The 15,857-nt window shown below is 34.8% G+C and overlaps 1 long non-coding RNA gene across 1 annotated transcript in view; it reads right to left on the reverse strand.

Annotated features, from left to right (window-relative positions):
• Positions 1-15,857, reverse strand: part of LOC116095004 — a 221,925-nt gene that overhangs the window by 121,422 nt on the left and 84,646 nt on the right. The gene's annotated exons all lie outside the window — the stretch shown is intronic.

The raw sequence follows: 15,857 nt of genomic DNA on the forward strand, positions 1-15,857 counted from the left end.
TGGGACTAAGTTGTAAATAAGGAAGAGATTTCAGTCTATGATGTTCATTTAGGAATGTTTAGAATATTATGCCTGGAAAGTATGACCTGTAGTGAGGATACAAAAGAAAGGGCAGTAAAATAAATCCCAGGGACACGAGGTAACAGAAGGGTGAGCAAAAGAGCCATGAGGCATAATAACATCTATCAAGAAAGTTAGAGTGTAGGGGTAGCAGACTGACACTTTAGAAAGAAATCCCCTTGTTCCTTGATATGGAGTAGCAACTGACAAGAAAATTTGTATCTACTTAATGCTTGTAATGGGAGTTTGCCCGGAACTTCTGTGTTGCCCTGAGTGAGGCTCCTCTCTGTGAAAACTTCTATTCATGTTTTCCTGAATGTTTCAATGAGAAATGTACACTGAATTGTAAGAGTCATACATTTAATGACCAAGTGCTCTGTGCCAGGACATCTACCCTCCGTGACAGACAGATTGTCTTCAATAAACCATCATATTAGCAACCCCAGAGAAGTTCAGAAGGAATCATGGCTCAAGCTTACTACAGTGGGTGAGCTCAGCTCTCATTATCAAAGCAATTTGTTTACAATAACTAGAATGAATATTTTTAAGAGATTCAATTGGATTTATGAGGATGGCATACAAATATTGAAACTAGCTTGTACAATTAAATTCAGCTATATGAAAAGTAAAGAGACACCTATAGAAACAGTTTCATAAGTAGATGAGTTTAACTTATAAATTTTAACTTGAAAAATTGTGCATATTAATTCTATAGCTTTATAAGAAATACTACATTAAATTTTAAAATCTTATTAAAGAAAAAAATGGGAATCTGCTATATATCAAGAAGTGAAGATAGCATATAATTTAAGATGTAAAATGCTGGCTTAATTGTCAGATCTAATTTAATGAGGAGCTGCTCATGAGAGAATAAGAAAAAAATTTGAACCTTGTATATGTCCTAAACGTAACACACAGAAGACTTAAAAAAACTGTAATAAAAATTAAATGAAAATGGATATTTTCTTTAAAAATCTCTCTAATATAATCATAAAACTCAAGCCATTTTAAATTGCTTCATTGTAAATTCTAGCTCTGAAAAATAATGTATTCTTATTTAACACTGAGTTATAGTATGAAGAACTTGACTTTCTAGTTGTAAAGTGAAGGACAATGTGTCAGGTTGAGTCAATGTTTTCTATGCAGAAGCTACACACTGCTTCTCATTCTTTTATTTTATAGTGCTAGAGAAAAGATCAAGATCTCTCAAATGATTTAAAATAAATACATTTAAGGTAATGATATATATCAGAATCTCTATGCTTCTATTTCTCAATATATAAAAATTTGGTTATATTATAGGAAAGTAAATATTCATCTACATATTGTGGTTCTTCAATTAGTCTCATTGCCATCATCAGTTATCCTAGTACTGTCATAATTAAGTGCTATTTCAAATAAAGCACAACTAACTAGAGCAAGATATAGTAATAACAGGTTGGATTTGGGTATTTTTATCTCTGGAATAATTTCCATTTGTTTTACATTTTAGTTAACACTTTTTCACATATTTAGTGCCAAGAAGTTATACCAGAATTGATAAAATATGTTATTTAAATTTTACATATTATTTTAATGTTAGCAAAATTATATACCCTACAATAATTATGGCTTTCATGATCTCAAGTTTATTAACTTCAATATGTCAATGAAATATACTAATATCTAATTTCTACAATTATCTCTGGACACTGTGGGAAGGGAACAGGAGATATCATCAGAGTGCTAATTTGATATTTGTGTGTGCTCTTACATGTAAACAATAAAACAGATGAATAAATAGAGCATAATTCGAGATCCTGTTTAATGATACCCTTCTGCTGTTTCTAACACAGATATCTGTCAAGATGTCTATCCATCCATCCATCCATCCATCCATCCATCCATCCATCTACAAGATGTCCGTCCATCATCCATCCATCCATCCATCCATCCATCCATCCATCTACAAGATGTCAATCATCCATCTTTTTATCCGTCTACTATCTACCTACCTACCTATCTCTCTTCGCAATGAATAGAGAATTATACAGTATGTTCAAACTTGTTTTATGGATGTTTTCATTTGCAAATATTTAGGCTGTGTCTGTTTATTTTCAAAATTGGTGATAAAATGATTAGTTTTCTGTATCTTCTCTTCACTGATGAGTGAACCTTGAAAGATTCTCATATCACTATTTATTGTTATGATTTCTGCTTCTGAATGGGTTTGATTTCTTGGGATAGCATATTACTAATTTAGCAAATGAGTAATCATTTTTTTCCTAAACTGCTAGTGAAAACATGTCCATGTCAGTTGTTTTTACTGATGATGTAACCATATAATAAGTGTATTAGCATACTTGGTGTCTTTTAATCATGTGACAAGGCCCTTGAAGTGAGACGTATATGTATTTAATTTTCATTTTAAATTTAATTATTGCTGCCAGAATGCCCTCTTGAGGCTGATGTAATTCACTTTTGTAACAATGCTCTGTGCACAGTCTTTGGTCTTTCCACGTGTACTATCAGCCTTCCCCTCTACACATTATTTAGTTTTGAAGTGAAATTGTTCACCAGAGAGACCTACTTTGCAATTTACCACACACATGCATTCATTATCCCCTACTATTTTCTGTCAGCTTGCTTTATTTTTTCCCCAGCACTGGCCAATGAGTCCATAGCACATTAATTATTAAATGTGTCCACATTTATCTTTTTTTGCCCTCTGTATGAGAGAAATTTTTATTTCAAATAAATGAAACTCAGGGAGGCCCACTCATATGGGCTCCCTCATTGCTAGCTTTCCGAGTCTTTTAACACTGTACTTTACCTCCTGGTTAAGTGGGAATTTCTGGTTTCGTTGGAGACTCAGTTGTATTATGCGCTGTTTTTCTAGAAACGGTCTTGTGGGAGGATGTTTTGCTGGGGCAGATACATAAGAAGATATTTTGTTGAAGCAAACACTTAAAAGAATGTTTTGCTAAGAACAGACAAATGGTGTTTCTGGAAGCTGTCTGGTGAAAGGGGTTGTGGTGGTTTGCTAGAACTGAGGCTTAAGGAGACTCTTGGTGTTTAGAAAGTGTGTAAGTATAATCTAACAGTGGATGATGCTATCACATTGGCTCACCTTACTTTCTTTGTGGATCTTCATTTGTGACTTCACAGAGAGAAATGCACCAAAGAACCTCTGGAGGTGTTGTGGCTGCTTCTTGCTGCTTTAGCCATCTTGTGCCAATCTACAGAGCTCTGCAGTTTCTTCTGTTTTGTGTTTTTTGTTTTGCCAGTTGACTGGACTGCTGATAACAAAGATTGCAGTCACCCCAAAGAATTACTTCTAAGTAGATCCACATCCCTCTTGTCTTATTAGCCATCTTCCTTCCCTGAGTTATCGTCAGTGAACTATAATGTATGTTGAAGCAATTAAGAATCCTCATTAAAGTAGGTTTTAAAAACTATAAGCCTACATCTTGGTTTAGAAAATGTCTAGTATAAATACAAAGTAAAGTACAAATGTCAACCACGTACTAATGCAATGTAACACCAGAATAAAACAAAAAGAGAATATGAAGTATGTTTATTATGTGTATAGAAATTAAACATACAAAGACAATTAACATGTTATAAATCAAATTATTTTATAAAGGACTAATCAATTTTAGAAATAAGAATTAAATTTGAATCTCATATTTCAAAGGCAGATTAGGAGAAGTTGAAGAGGAAACTAGCTGAAATATATATAACAACATTATAGCCATGTAGCACTGAAAGACAAAGGGGTGCAACATGCATCTGGGAAGTCAGTGCCTTGAGGATTCATGTGGAAAGTGAAAGTTCCCTGTAGTGAGATACAAAATGTCACAGCACATGAATGCACAGCATCCAGAGCTGAGTAAATGCTGAAAGATTCTAAAACTCAAAACTACAAAGAAACTTCAAGTGTAGACGCAGACTATCAAACACACAATGGAAAGAAAGCTATTGCTAAATATGGCTGGGACCAAAAGAACTTTGGACCCCACCCCCAAAAACTATTTGGCATATGTGCATATTTAAATGAAGTTATATTCCAAGGAAATGGGACCTAACCCTGAACATAATGTTTAACAGATTTGGTGTATATGAACTATTCCTATATATTATATTCTAGGATCCTATGTGCGACATAAGGTCAAGGATGGAATTTTATACTTCAGCATTTCAGTATCATTTTAAAATTATTCAATATTAAACATTTTGTATCCTGAAATCACAAATTTCAAGTTTCTGGTCCTCTGTGAAGTCATAGTATGTTTTTTCTTCCACTTTACACTAGGATGTCAGATGTTTTTTTCAAAGTATTTGTATTCCATTTCATTAATTAACATTTTTAACATTAGAGACTAACTTTCTTATTATATATATATGAATATATATATACCTATGAGTATATATGTATGTATGTATGTATATATATACAAATGCATTCAATATCAATTAGAGTAAAAAGAGACAATAAGTTTGATGGAGAATGGGGAAGGGTACATGAAGGGAGTAAAAGGAATGATAAACATTATAATCTTAAGAATAAAAGAGTAATATATGGTAGGCAACAGTTACCAAAGGTGGTCAGTATGCTAATAGCAATCCTCAACAAGATATAACCCCATATGTGCTAAGTAACATAAATTTGTATAGTAATGATGACCTACCAGAAAACAGGTAAAGAATTAGTTTGTACCGACACATTGTAAAAGCTCATAGTAGAAGGGCAACGCACAGCATGGACTAGTGTTCAAGTTTTTCAGAGAGCTTTTTTGAAGCAGAAATAGAAATAGAACAAGTGGTGGAAATGAAGTTTGACTACTTCAAATCCTTAAATACTTGTCCTGACGTGCAAGAGTTACAACACAGAAACAGAATACACACATTGAAAGAGCATCAGGCATCCCAATGTAAGGTAGGAGAAAGGAGGTACTGTGAGCTGACAAAGGAGCACAAACAGAGCTTGGAATTTCAGGAATGACACATGCCTTGGAGAACTGATACAAATGTTCAATAAGGAAGAGTTCAACTATGTGTATTCATAAACTGTTCTAACCAGCACTCCCTCTAAAGACAGTGAGAAATGTAGTTTCTTGGGTTCCACTAAGACCATGGTCTAAATAACTCCCTTAGGATTAGGGACCAGCTATAATTTCATACAAGTTTTCTGTGTAACTGTTATCAAGTTAATGTTTGAAAATCTCAAAGAGACCTAAGATTGTTCTTCATGGTTTATTTATGAATTTAAAAGTTCACCAACTTGTTTATAACAAATCAGTATTTGTCACACACATGCTATTTTTTTTACAGATTTGAACACATGCAGACTGGGATATACATAATCAGACAAGTTGACTTGAACCTGAAAAGGGACAGTCAGTCACCTCTGTTTACCCATCTCATCTCAAGTGTCCTTTGGTAGTTTCATGTGTGTGTGTGTGTGTGTGTGTGTGTGCGTGTGTGTGTGTGTGTGTGTGTGTGTATATCTGTCTGTTGATGTGTTTTCTTCTTTGTATGTTTCAAATACTTCTGAGGTACTATTTCTAATTTCTATCAGTGATAGACTATAATTTGCTGGGTGCAAACAATATGCCTATAGCTAAACTATAATCAGGAAAGAGTTGAGGATGTAAGTGGTCATGAACTCAGTAACAATGAACCAACATTATACACTAAATAAGATACTTTTGAACAGAAAAATAGTTCCCTCTTGATTGTTTCATGAAAATTTGTAATTATAAGTTAAGATTAAAATTAATATATATACATATACATGTATATGTATATAATCTAGGGATATTGACTTGATATTCACCAATTTGATGATATCATTTGACTTTTTACAAAATAGAAACAATATATAATACTAAAAAAATATGTACTAAAGATATAATAAACACTGTGTCTACATTATAAAACTATATAGGACAGAGTAAATAACATGAAAAAAGGACAAAAATCAGTAAGGCATATCTATAGAAAGAAATAAAGTGAAAATATCCGTCATGCATATGCAATGATTTTAAAGACATTGTGAGCACTAAATGAGGACGTAATTCTATATTACTATAAATTCCAAAAGCATATAAATATAAGCAAAGCATTATTTAAGGAAAAATTCTCGTGACACGGAGAAGTTTAAAAGCAAATATAGAATGAAAGCAGAGTTTTGAATTAGTCACGAGACTTCTCAAGGAAGCCAGAGAGAAGACAGAAACACACATGTAAGAACAAAGACGGGATGGCTCTCCTGCCATATATAATTTCTTTCCATTGCCTTTCCTCTTCCAATTCTATCCATGCCTAGTGTAAACACTTTCATGCACACTCACACACAACGATATGTATGTATATATGAATATAATGATATAGTTTGCTAAGTTTATTCAATGTCGTGCACATGCACATTGTTTCTTGACTGAACCCTGTTATTGACTAGCCAATTACAGGGATCCTCCTTAGTGGAAAAATACATCTCACGCTCTCTACTCAGCTTTCCTAGTTGCCTATACATGCGATCTCCCCTGTCTACATTAATTAGTGTGTTATTGGAGTTGTCCTTGTTCAGGTCTTTGTTTAGGTAGTCAGACTTTGAGGTATTATAGGTATGTTTTCTCTGTCATTTTAAAGAGATACAATCTCACTGAAGATTCCTTTCTTCTGTCTCTTATAATATTTCTGCCCCCTCTTTTTTATGTTTTCTGAGTCTTAGGTATAGGAGTTATGTTGTAGGTGTAAACTGTGACAGGATACCACGATGATCCATATTTCTGGTCATTTTGATGTTATAATTCTATGTAGTGGTCTCCATCTGTTACAAAAGGAAGTTTCTTTGATGAGGACTGGGAGCTATACTTTATCTGTGAGTATATGAAACATAATGTGGAATAAAGTTGGGAATTCTGTGGTTTGGTCAAGTGGCAAGAGTAGATTCTCTTCTAAGTCACATTATTTCCTGAACCCTAGGGTAGGTGGCTAGGTTTCCAGTTCTAAGAAGATTTCCTGCCTGTTAACAAGCATGTCTTAAGTCCAATTAGACAGCTTCTGGTTACTAAGAAGGCACATGTGCCATTGTTTTGATTCATAGGTTTTACTACTGTGTTGGAGTATTTTCTGCTTTTCTCTCCTGGCAGCACCCATAGCAACTCTTACAGTCCACAGAGAAGACACTTTCAGGGTAGACTCAACTTGGATCTTCCCACTCCTGGGTCTGAAGTGCATGGTGGCCCTAGCAATGGTACTTTACCTTCAACCTCTAGAATGGAACCTGTTTTAACAGGATTAGTCTTTCTTATTAGAGTCTCTTGAACTCCCTTGGCCAAGAGTTCAAGACCATGTTGCTTACGACTTGGGTTTTAGTTAGATACCCCGTGATATCTCAGAATGTTCAAACTAAACATTGATTAGTTAAATTATGTTTGTTGTAATTTGTATAATTATTTCTCATATTGATTTTTGATACAATACAAATTTAAACTGCAAAACAAAACAATATCTTTTTTAAATTTTCAAATACTTTGCATATGCATCACTCAAGTCAGCCTCAGAAGTCTATTCTTAAGTATTTTTCATTAGAGATAAATAAAAAGATTATTATTAAAATTAAGGTACAAAAGATCTATAGATTCCAAATTAAGTGTTTTCAATTAAAGATCTATAATTTTTGTGTTTGTGAATACTTATGTGTATTTGTGATACATTTAAGAGATGTTTGAATATCTCTCCATACATGTATTCATTATACCTTATTAAATAAAGTTGACACTCCGAAGCTTATCTGTGCAGGTAGTTCATATAAAGATTGTGACTTGATTTTCATTCTATTCCTGTATAAAAAAAGCTCTACCATAATGAAACTGATGTTGTCCTTATCCTTATATGTTTCATTTACATTATTTAAAAATCATCAAAGATTTTACTAGAATGGAGTTTCAATCAAGTGAAGAGTACTCTGAATGGTTTTCACAATTGGTCAATTACCAAAAATGAACCTTCAATTGTGTTTTATATGCATAATAAATCTAAGATCTGCTTCAAAACCAAAGTCACTATCAACTTGATCAAATAATTACATCACAAATCTCTAGAATGTTGCCAATCAAAATGCAAATACACTGCTTTGAACACATTCAACACAACCACATCACTACATATGAGTAAAATTTAAAGGTTACTTTATTTCTTTCAGAAATAAAACAAACATAATATGAACTAGTCATTCAGCATTTCCAATTCCTTTTCAAGGGCACTGAAGTTCACTAAGCTAAATAGTATTGTTCTAGCTAAAAGCCTCAATAAATTGCTGAAAACACTGTAATATACAATGAAAATCAGTAGATTGACTGAAAATATTTTTTTCTCTACTTAATGTGGTTATACAATGTGTCAATTATGTAGTCACTTAGAATTCTCAGGAAGAAAGCATCAACTTTCTCTGTAGAGAATCGGTTGGCTTTCATAATCCTCGGGATATTTGCATAATAACACCCTTGCAGCTGCAAGGTTAAATCCATTAATTTATTGGGACCAGAGCAGGCTGTTCTGGTTGGCTGTTGCAAAAATTGCTTTTTGCACTTGTCTTCTCCACCGTCAAGCATTCGCTCTAAGCACACAATTACTGCAGCAGACCCTATGTTACCAAGCAAGAAACCTTATTTAACATGGAAAGTGGTGAACACTTCACTTTCTCAAAATGAAAAAAATTAAACTTGAAAAGCTTCATAATTAACATTTTCTCCTTCACCATTTATTTCCTGGGATAAAGTCGAGCATGTCAATTTGAAGGAAGGTTAACTGCATGAACCCATTTGTACAGCATCTCTCGAGCACAGATATCAAGACTAAACAGTCTCTTTAAAATTGAAAATAAGCTCATAGCCACCATAGGTTGAGTGCCCATATGTTGCTTAGGGCATATTTTTTTTCCAAAAGATGCTAGCTAAATAAACCATATTTGAATTTCATCATACATATATGGAAGAACTGCAGCATAATAAAAATCAGGCAAATGTATAGCTTTTTATGAAGCCATAACAGAAAGCAATAAAAACAGAAATGTTAAACTAAAAATAAGATCTTGAAAACCAAGTGCATTCATCTGAGAATTAGTAAAGCACATAATCTATAAAACAACTGAAGTGAGGAACATTACAGATTAGGGATCACAGGAAACAAAATTAATGATAACAATCTCTCTCTGCCTCTGTCTCTGTCTCCCTCTCTCTCTCTCTCTCTCTCTCTCTCTCTCTCTCTCTCTCTCTCTCTCTCTGTCTGTCTCTGTCTCTGTCTGTGTGTGTGTGTGTGTGTGTGTGTGTGTATTTGTGTGTGTGTTCCATACACAAGTGTTGTAGGGGTATGCATCCAGTTGAGTGACCATATATAGAGGCCAGTGGAAGACACTGGCTATCTTCCTCTATTGCACTCTATCCTAATTTTAAGTCACATTGCTTTGTTTTGTTTTACTGAAACTGAAACTCAGGTTCAGATAGGCTGGCTGGCCAGTGCTGCAGCTTCATGAATGGCAATGCTGTAGGCCCTAGAGATTTTAATTCAGGTCCTTTTTCTTTCAAAGAAAGCCCTCTTACTCACTTAACCATCTCCTTGGGGCATCATTTATTTTAAGATTTATTTATTTTATGTACATGAGTACACTATAGCAGTCTTCAGACACACCAGAAGAGGGCATCAGATCCTGTTACAGATGGCTGGGAGCCACCATGTGGTTGCTGAGAATTGAACTCAGGACCTTTGGAAGTCTGTGCTCATAACCACTGAGCTATCATTCCAGCCTTGGTCATCTTTTTTCTTCTTTTACTTTAATTAGAAAAGCATTAATCTATTTTTTAAATAAAACAGGTAAAGTCAATTATAAATATACACAATAGCATATATTTGTGCTTTATCTTCAGGTTATAAAATATATTTGGAAATGAACACAGCCAGAATAAGGCAAAATAGCAAAAAAAGAAGAATGAAGAGGGATAAAGTTATAAAGAGGGAAATGAAAAAATAATCATCTGTGGTTTCCTATCTCTGCCCAGCTGAAAAGGAAGATGCAATACTGAAAGAGAACTGATTGAATTTGTCCTCAAGCATAGTAATTTTCAACTCATATATTCAGTATTATGTGAGCAGTGTTTTTAAGTACACAAAGGGTACATAAGAATGTGGTGGAATAAAAATCTGTTGATACAAATAGGAAAAGAATAATAAGCCTTGATTTTTCTAGTATTTGTGAGTTTTTAATATCTACAACAATAAGATATAATATTGATGTCATGCTGTGGAATGCCCATCACCCTGCTTTTTCAGCTTTAAAATTTCCTGATTCTCAAGCAAGTCTAATAGCAGACATTGCCCATTAGTGAAGCCACCCAGATCCCACTGCGTTTTTTTTGGTGGTGGTGTTGTTGTTGTTTGTTTTTGTCAACTTAACACAAACTTAGACATATCTGAAAAGAGGAATATAATGCCTGAGAGAATGCCTTAATAAGCTTGCTTTCAGGCAAGCTCATCGGCATTTTCTTAAATTACAATTGGTGAGGGAGGACTCGTGCCTACTGTGGTGGTACCACACCTAGAAAACCATCTGCTGATTGTTTAGGGAAGCAGGATATCAATACAGTAAGCGGCACTCCTCCATGGCCTCTACCTTAATTCCTGCCCTGACATTTCCTAGTGATAAAGTGCAACCTGAACGTTGTAGGCTAAAATAAACTTTTCCTCCCCAAGTTACTTCTTGGTCATGAGGTTTTATCATAATAGAAACCTTACTAAGACTCAAAGTCTAAGTAACACACACCGTAACACGTCATCTATAGACTTACAATATGATAATAAATACGACCTCTCACTTTTACACACACACACACACACACACACACACACACTTCTTCATGTCACCATAACATAAACTCCAGAAAGGCAGAGATTTTTGTCTGGCATGTCCACTTAGCATGGCATACACACGTAACGAATGCTGACTTGTTCGGTATTTTGTCACTTCCTTAAGCAAAGTGAATGTTTGTAATGTTTGTTGAAATGACATTTGTTCTCACTTAAGGCTGTATTCTGTTCTATCTATTCTAGAGACATCCTTAAATCCCACGGATGAAGGGAATGGCAATGATCCCAAGTGGAAACCTTTGAATCAGAGATATCTCTTGAATTTCCTTAATGTTAGTTTATAACACACTCAGATTAGAATCTATAAAATATAAAGGCACATAGAAGATGGTTTGGATATCTTGGTGTGAACCATGGGATATCTTGAAGGAATACATTCTTCTTTTTTCATGAAATAATTTATAAAGTTTATTATTATTATTTTCTTTTTAAAGATTTTATTGCATTATGAGGAGAAAAGTTACGATTTCAATTTATCTGAATTTGTTAACATTTAAAAACCTATTTTAAATAAATTGAACTAAATCACATTCTTGTTTCCCTTTTGTATCCCAACTCCTCCCAGACACTCCCCCTTCAATACCTACAATATCTTTTTTTGTCATATTCTTTAAAATGTATAAAATATAATAAAAATGAGTATTATAAAATTTGCTTGATATAAAACAACAATCAATTTAACGGTCTTATGTAGATGCTTGTCTATAGCAATACTGAAAAACATGTTTTTCTCAATATAAATTTTAAATAACTCCAAACATATTAACTGTATACTTCAAAATTATATATCACTACTAGTATTTTCTTAAATGACATAAATATATAATCTTTTGTTTGTTTGTTTTGTATTTAGTAGAGCTTAAAATCTTGGCTCTTACTGTGATACAAGCCTAAAATAAGAACAATTTTTAGACGCTGGATTTCATTGTAATAAGGCTGTACCTCAATGACCCTCAAATCACCAAAGGATTTTACCTCCATTGTAGCTAAGCTGAGAGTTGACAGTTCTGCTGTGCCAAGGAATGAATTTTAGGCACCATTTTTGGATACAAACTTCCTGCTATGGTCAAAGCTATTTGACTTGAGTGAGTGACTTTATTCTCAGCCCATATTTGACTTGAGTGAGTGACTTTATTCTCAGCCCACAGAGAACAGGTTACATTCATTTAAGAAATGGTGTGTGTATTAAGATGGTTTATCCATAAAGTCTTTCACCAACTGTTTCAATGAACAATGGTTCTGCTGGGAGGGTAGCACAGACATTAGGTGAGGGTAAGAATCTGGTTCATTGGCTGTGATAGTTTGGAAAATCATTCATCTCAGAGAAAGAGTAACTTATAAAGTCCTCTTCTTCAAACTTGATACATGAGTTACAGACGTTAAGCAAAGCATTCGGTCTCATTCACACACACACACACACACAAACACCCTCCCAATTTAATTGCCTATGTTTCTTTTGGGTATATAAATACTTTTGAAATATGTAAGCTGTTCTGAAAATGATACTATAGTGTAAAACCATGAAATAAACAATACTACTAATAGAGAGACTGAGATAGGAGAAGCAAGATTTCAAGACCATTATGTTGTACACAGCAAGACACTGTCACATACAAACAAGCTGAAAGTGTATATGGATTGTACAGTATTGGACCTATTTCTCCAATTACCAGATTAGAGAGACCATTGGATGACAATCAAAAATTTCTAATTCCTCATATTTTTGGATTTCAATCGATTAGGATATGTTGGTAATATTAATTTTCATATTAAGATATTAAGAAAAAGTAATTATTACTTCCTGTTGTTTTTGTTGTAAGAGGTGAAATTAGGTTTGTGTGGATTTGTTGAAAGATTACTTTGTTGCTTCTTCTAGGGTGTAGTTTTGCTCCTTATGTTGGTGTTTTCCATTTATTATCCTTTGTAAGACTGGATTTGTGGAAAGATATTGTATAGATTTTGTTTTGTCATGGAATATCTTGTTTTCTCCATCTATGGTAATTGAGAGTTTTGCTGAGTATAGTAACCTTGGCTGGCATTTGTGTTCTTGTAGGGTCTGTATGACATCTGCACAGTATCTTCTAGCTTTCTCAGTCTCTGGTGAGAAGTCTGCCGTAATTCTGATAGGCCTGCCTTTATATGTTATTTGACCTTTATCCCTTACTGCTTTTAAAATTCTCTCTTTGTTTAGTGCATTTGGTGTTTTGATTATTATGTGAAGGGAGGAATTTCTTTTCTGGTCCAGTCTATTTGGAGTTCTGTAGGCTTCTTGTATGTTCATGAGCATCTCTTTCTTTAGATTAGGGAAGTGTTCTTCTATAATTTTGTTGAAGATATTTACTGGCCCATTAACTTGGGAGTCTTCATTCTTTTCTATACCTATTATCCTTAGGTTTGGTCTTCTCATTGTGTCCTGGATTTCCTGGATGTTTTGGGTTAGGAGCTTTTTGTTTTTTGCATTTTCTTTGACTGTTGTGTCAATATTTTCTATGGTGTCTTCTACTCCTGAGATTCTCTCTTCTCTCTCTTGTATTGTGTTGGTGATGCTTGCATCAACGATTCCTGATTTCTTTTCTAGGTTTTCTGTCTCCAGAGTTGTCTCTCTTTCTGATTTCTTTATTGTTTCTATTTCTATTTTTAGATCCTGTATGGTTTTGCTCATTTCCTTCACCTGTTTGATTGTGTTTTCCTATAGTTCTTTAATGGATTTTTGTGTTTCATCTTGAAGGGCATCTTTACCTGTGTTCTCCTGTATTTCTTTGAGGCTGTTATTTATGTCTTTCTTAAAGTCCTCTATCATCATCATGATAAGTGATTTTAGATCTGAATCTTGCGTTTATGGTGTGATGGTGTGTCCAGGACTTATTTCTGATAATACCAAATAATCTTGGTTTGTGTTGCTTATATTCTTACACTTGTCCTGCATCATCTGTTTATCTCTAGTGCTACCTGCCCTTGCTAAATCTGACTGGATCCTGTCCTTCCTGTGTTCCTGGTTGTGTCAGAACTCCTCAGATTCAATCTTTCTCTGTGATCCTATGATTCTGGGATCCTGCAAACATGGGCTTGTTAGAGCACCTGGGAGAGGAGTTTCCTCTGGGTGTTTTGGGACTGACTACAGAGTTTGCATCCAAAGTCTGCTCAGAGCACTGGCTGGCCAAGACAGACCAGAAGTAACCTGAGCCACAGGGCTGGCAGAGTTCCTGTGTGCTTGGTCCCACTGGTCCCAGTTACTCCCGGTGTTGGGACAGATGTTGTGTCCTCCTTATCTCTGATCCTGGGCGTGTTAGAGCACCTGGGAATGGAACTTCCTCTGCGTGTTGTGGGACTGGCTGTGGAGCTTGCCTCCAAGGTCTGCTCAGAGCACCAGCCCAGAGAGTGAAGGAATACTTTCTAGCATCATATCTTGGTTAGTTTTATTGTGGACTTGACAAAGGCTTGACCCAGGTTATAGCTATATGAGTGATACAGATGTCAATTAATAAAAATGCTTCCATATATTGTTCTGTAGTGGAAGCCCGTCGACTGTTATTAGTTAGGATATTACATCACGTTGGCCAGTGGGCACTCAGATCAGCAGGATCTCACTGTTGGCTATTCATGCCAATTCAAGTGGCAGGGAAGTCAAGCTTCAGGGAAAGCCTTCCCTCTTATGGATTCTCTTTGATAACTTTGTAAGCTTTGAAAACCCTCAAGGCAGGAGTGGCTAGACCTCTGCCTGAGTGGCTCCAGCAACCAGGACTTCATTCTTACCCCTAGACTTCCTTAATGACAATATGGGTTATTTTCTCACAACTCTAATGGTCATCCCCAGCCCAGAGATAGTGGACCTGCCTTGCCCTATAAGATGAAAATCCACTAGTCCCTGAACAATAACACCTATCAATCCCTGAGCTCCCCCTAAGTTGAGACTCAAAATCTCATCAATCCTCACCCTGGAAATCTCTAACCATTGAAGTCTCTGCTCCCTATCCACTCCCCAAGAAATCCTATGTACCACAGCCTCCTCTCGGTGCTCTACTCATTCTATGTATCTCCAGTTCTAGAGGCTCCAACACTTGTCACAGACATACAGGCAGACAAAACAGTAATGTACATAAAGTAAATAAACCTTATAAGCCAAAAAAACTCTTACTTTTTCTATGGCCAATCTTATTCATTGATTATTTGAATGATTTATTTTTAACAAAACTGAACTTTGCAATTAGGTTTCTAAAATATGTAATACATGTATTTCTTAATAATTTTTTCTCCACCTTTGCTATTTAAATGATACAAGTGACAGAAGCCATGCAGTTTGGGAAATGATGTCTTATATAAAATGTTCTATGCAAACAAAGATGGTAGTTAGTAGTTTGGGGTGCATGGCCACTGTGTTTTCCCACACTTAGACTCAATTAACCTGCTTTCCTTCCTGAATTACTACACAGCATGACATAATTCTAAAATCCAAAACATAACATATTTTTAGAGACTATTTTCCTTGTAAGAGCACAGCTGCCTCCCATTAATTATAGTACTTAATTACACCTTAAATTAATAATAGCAGCTTCAATTTAGTGTTTTAGGAAGGCATGTATTAAAGTGCAACTTTGCACATGACAGATTTATAAAATCAATGATAAATATGAGATTGTGCAGAGAACGATATGTTAGAGTAAATTGGCTCACAAGTAGATATGCAAAGTTACTGAGAAAGAGGGTGACTCACACACAGAGTCTATGGCACTCCAAATTTCAGTTCAGTTCAAACACATAAAAATATAGTAGTTGGGGAATAGTGTCCATTTACTATGTGTAGTGTAAATAGAAATATTTAGGCTGTCAACCCAAAACTAACTGAGGCAAATATTAAACCAATATAAAAAAACAACATAGGCAACTGAGCT

The sequence above is a fragment of the Mastomys coucha genome, unplaced genomic scaffold, assembly GCF_008632895.1.
Source record: "Mastomys coucha isolate ucsf_1 unplaced genomic scaffold, UCSF_Mcou_1 pScaffold17, whole genome shotgun sequence".
NCBI lineage: Eukaryota > Metazoa > Chordata > Mammalia > Rodentia > Muridae > Mastomys > Mastomys coucha.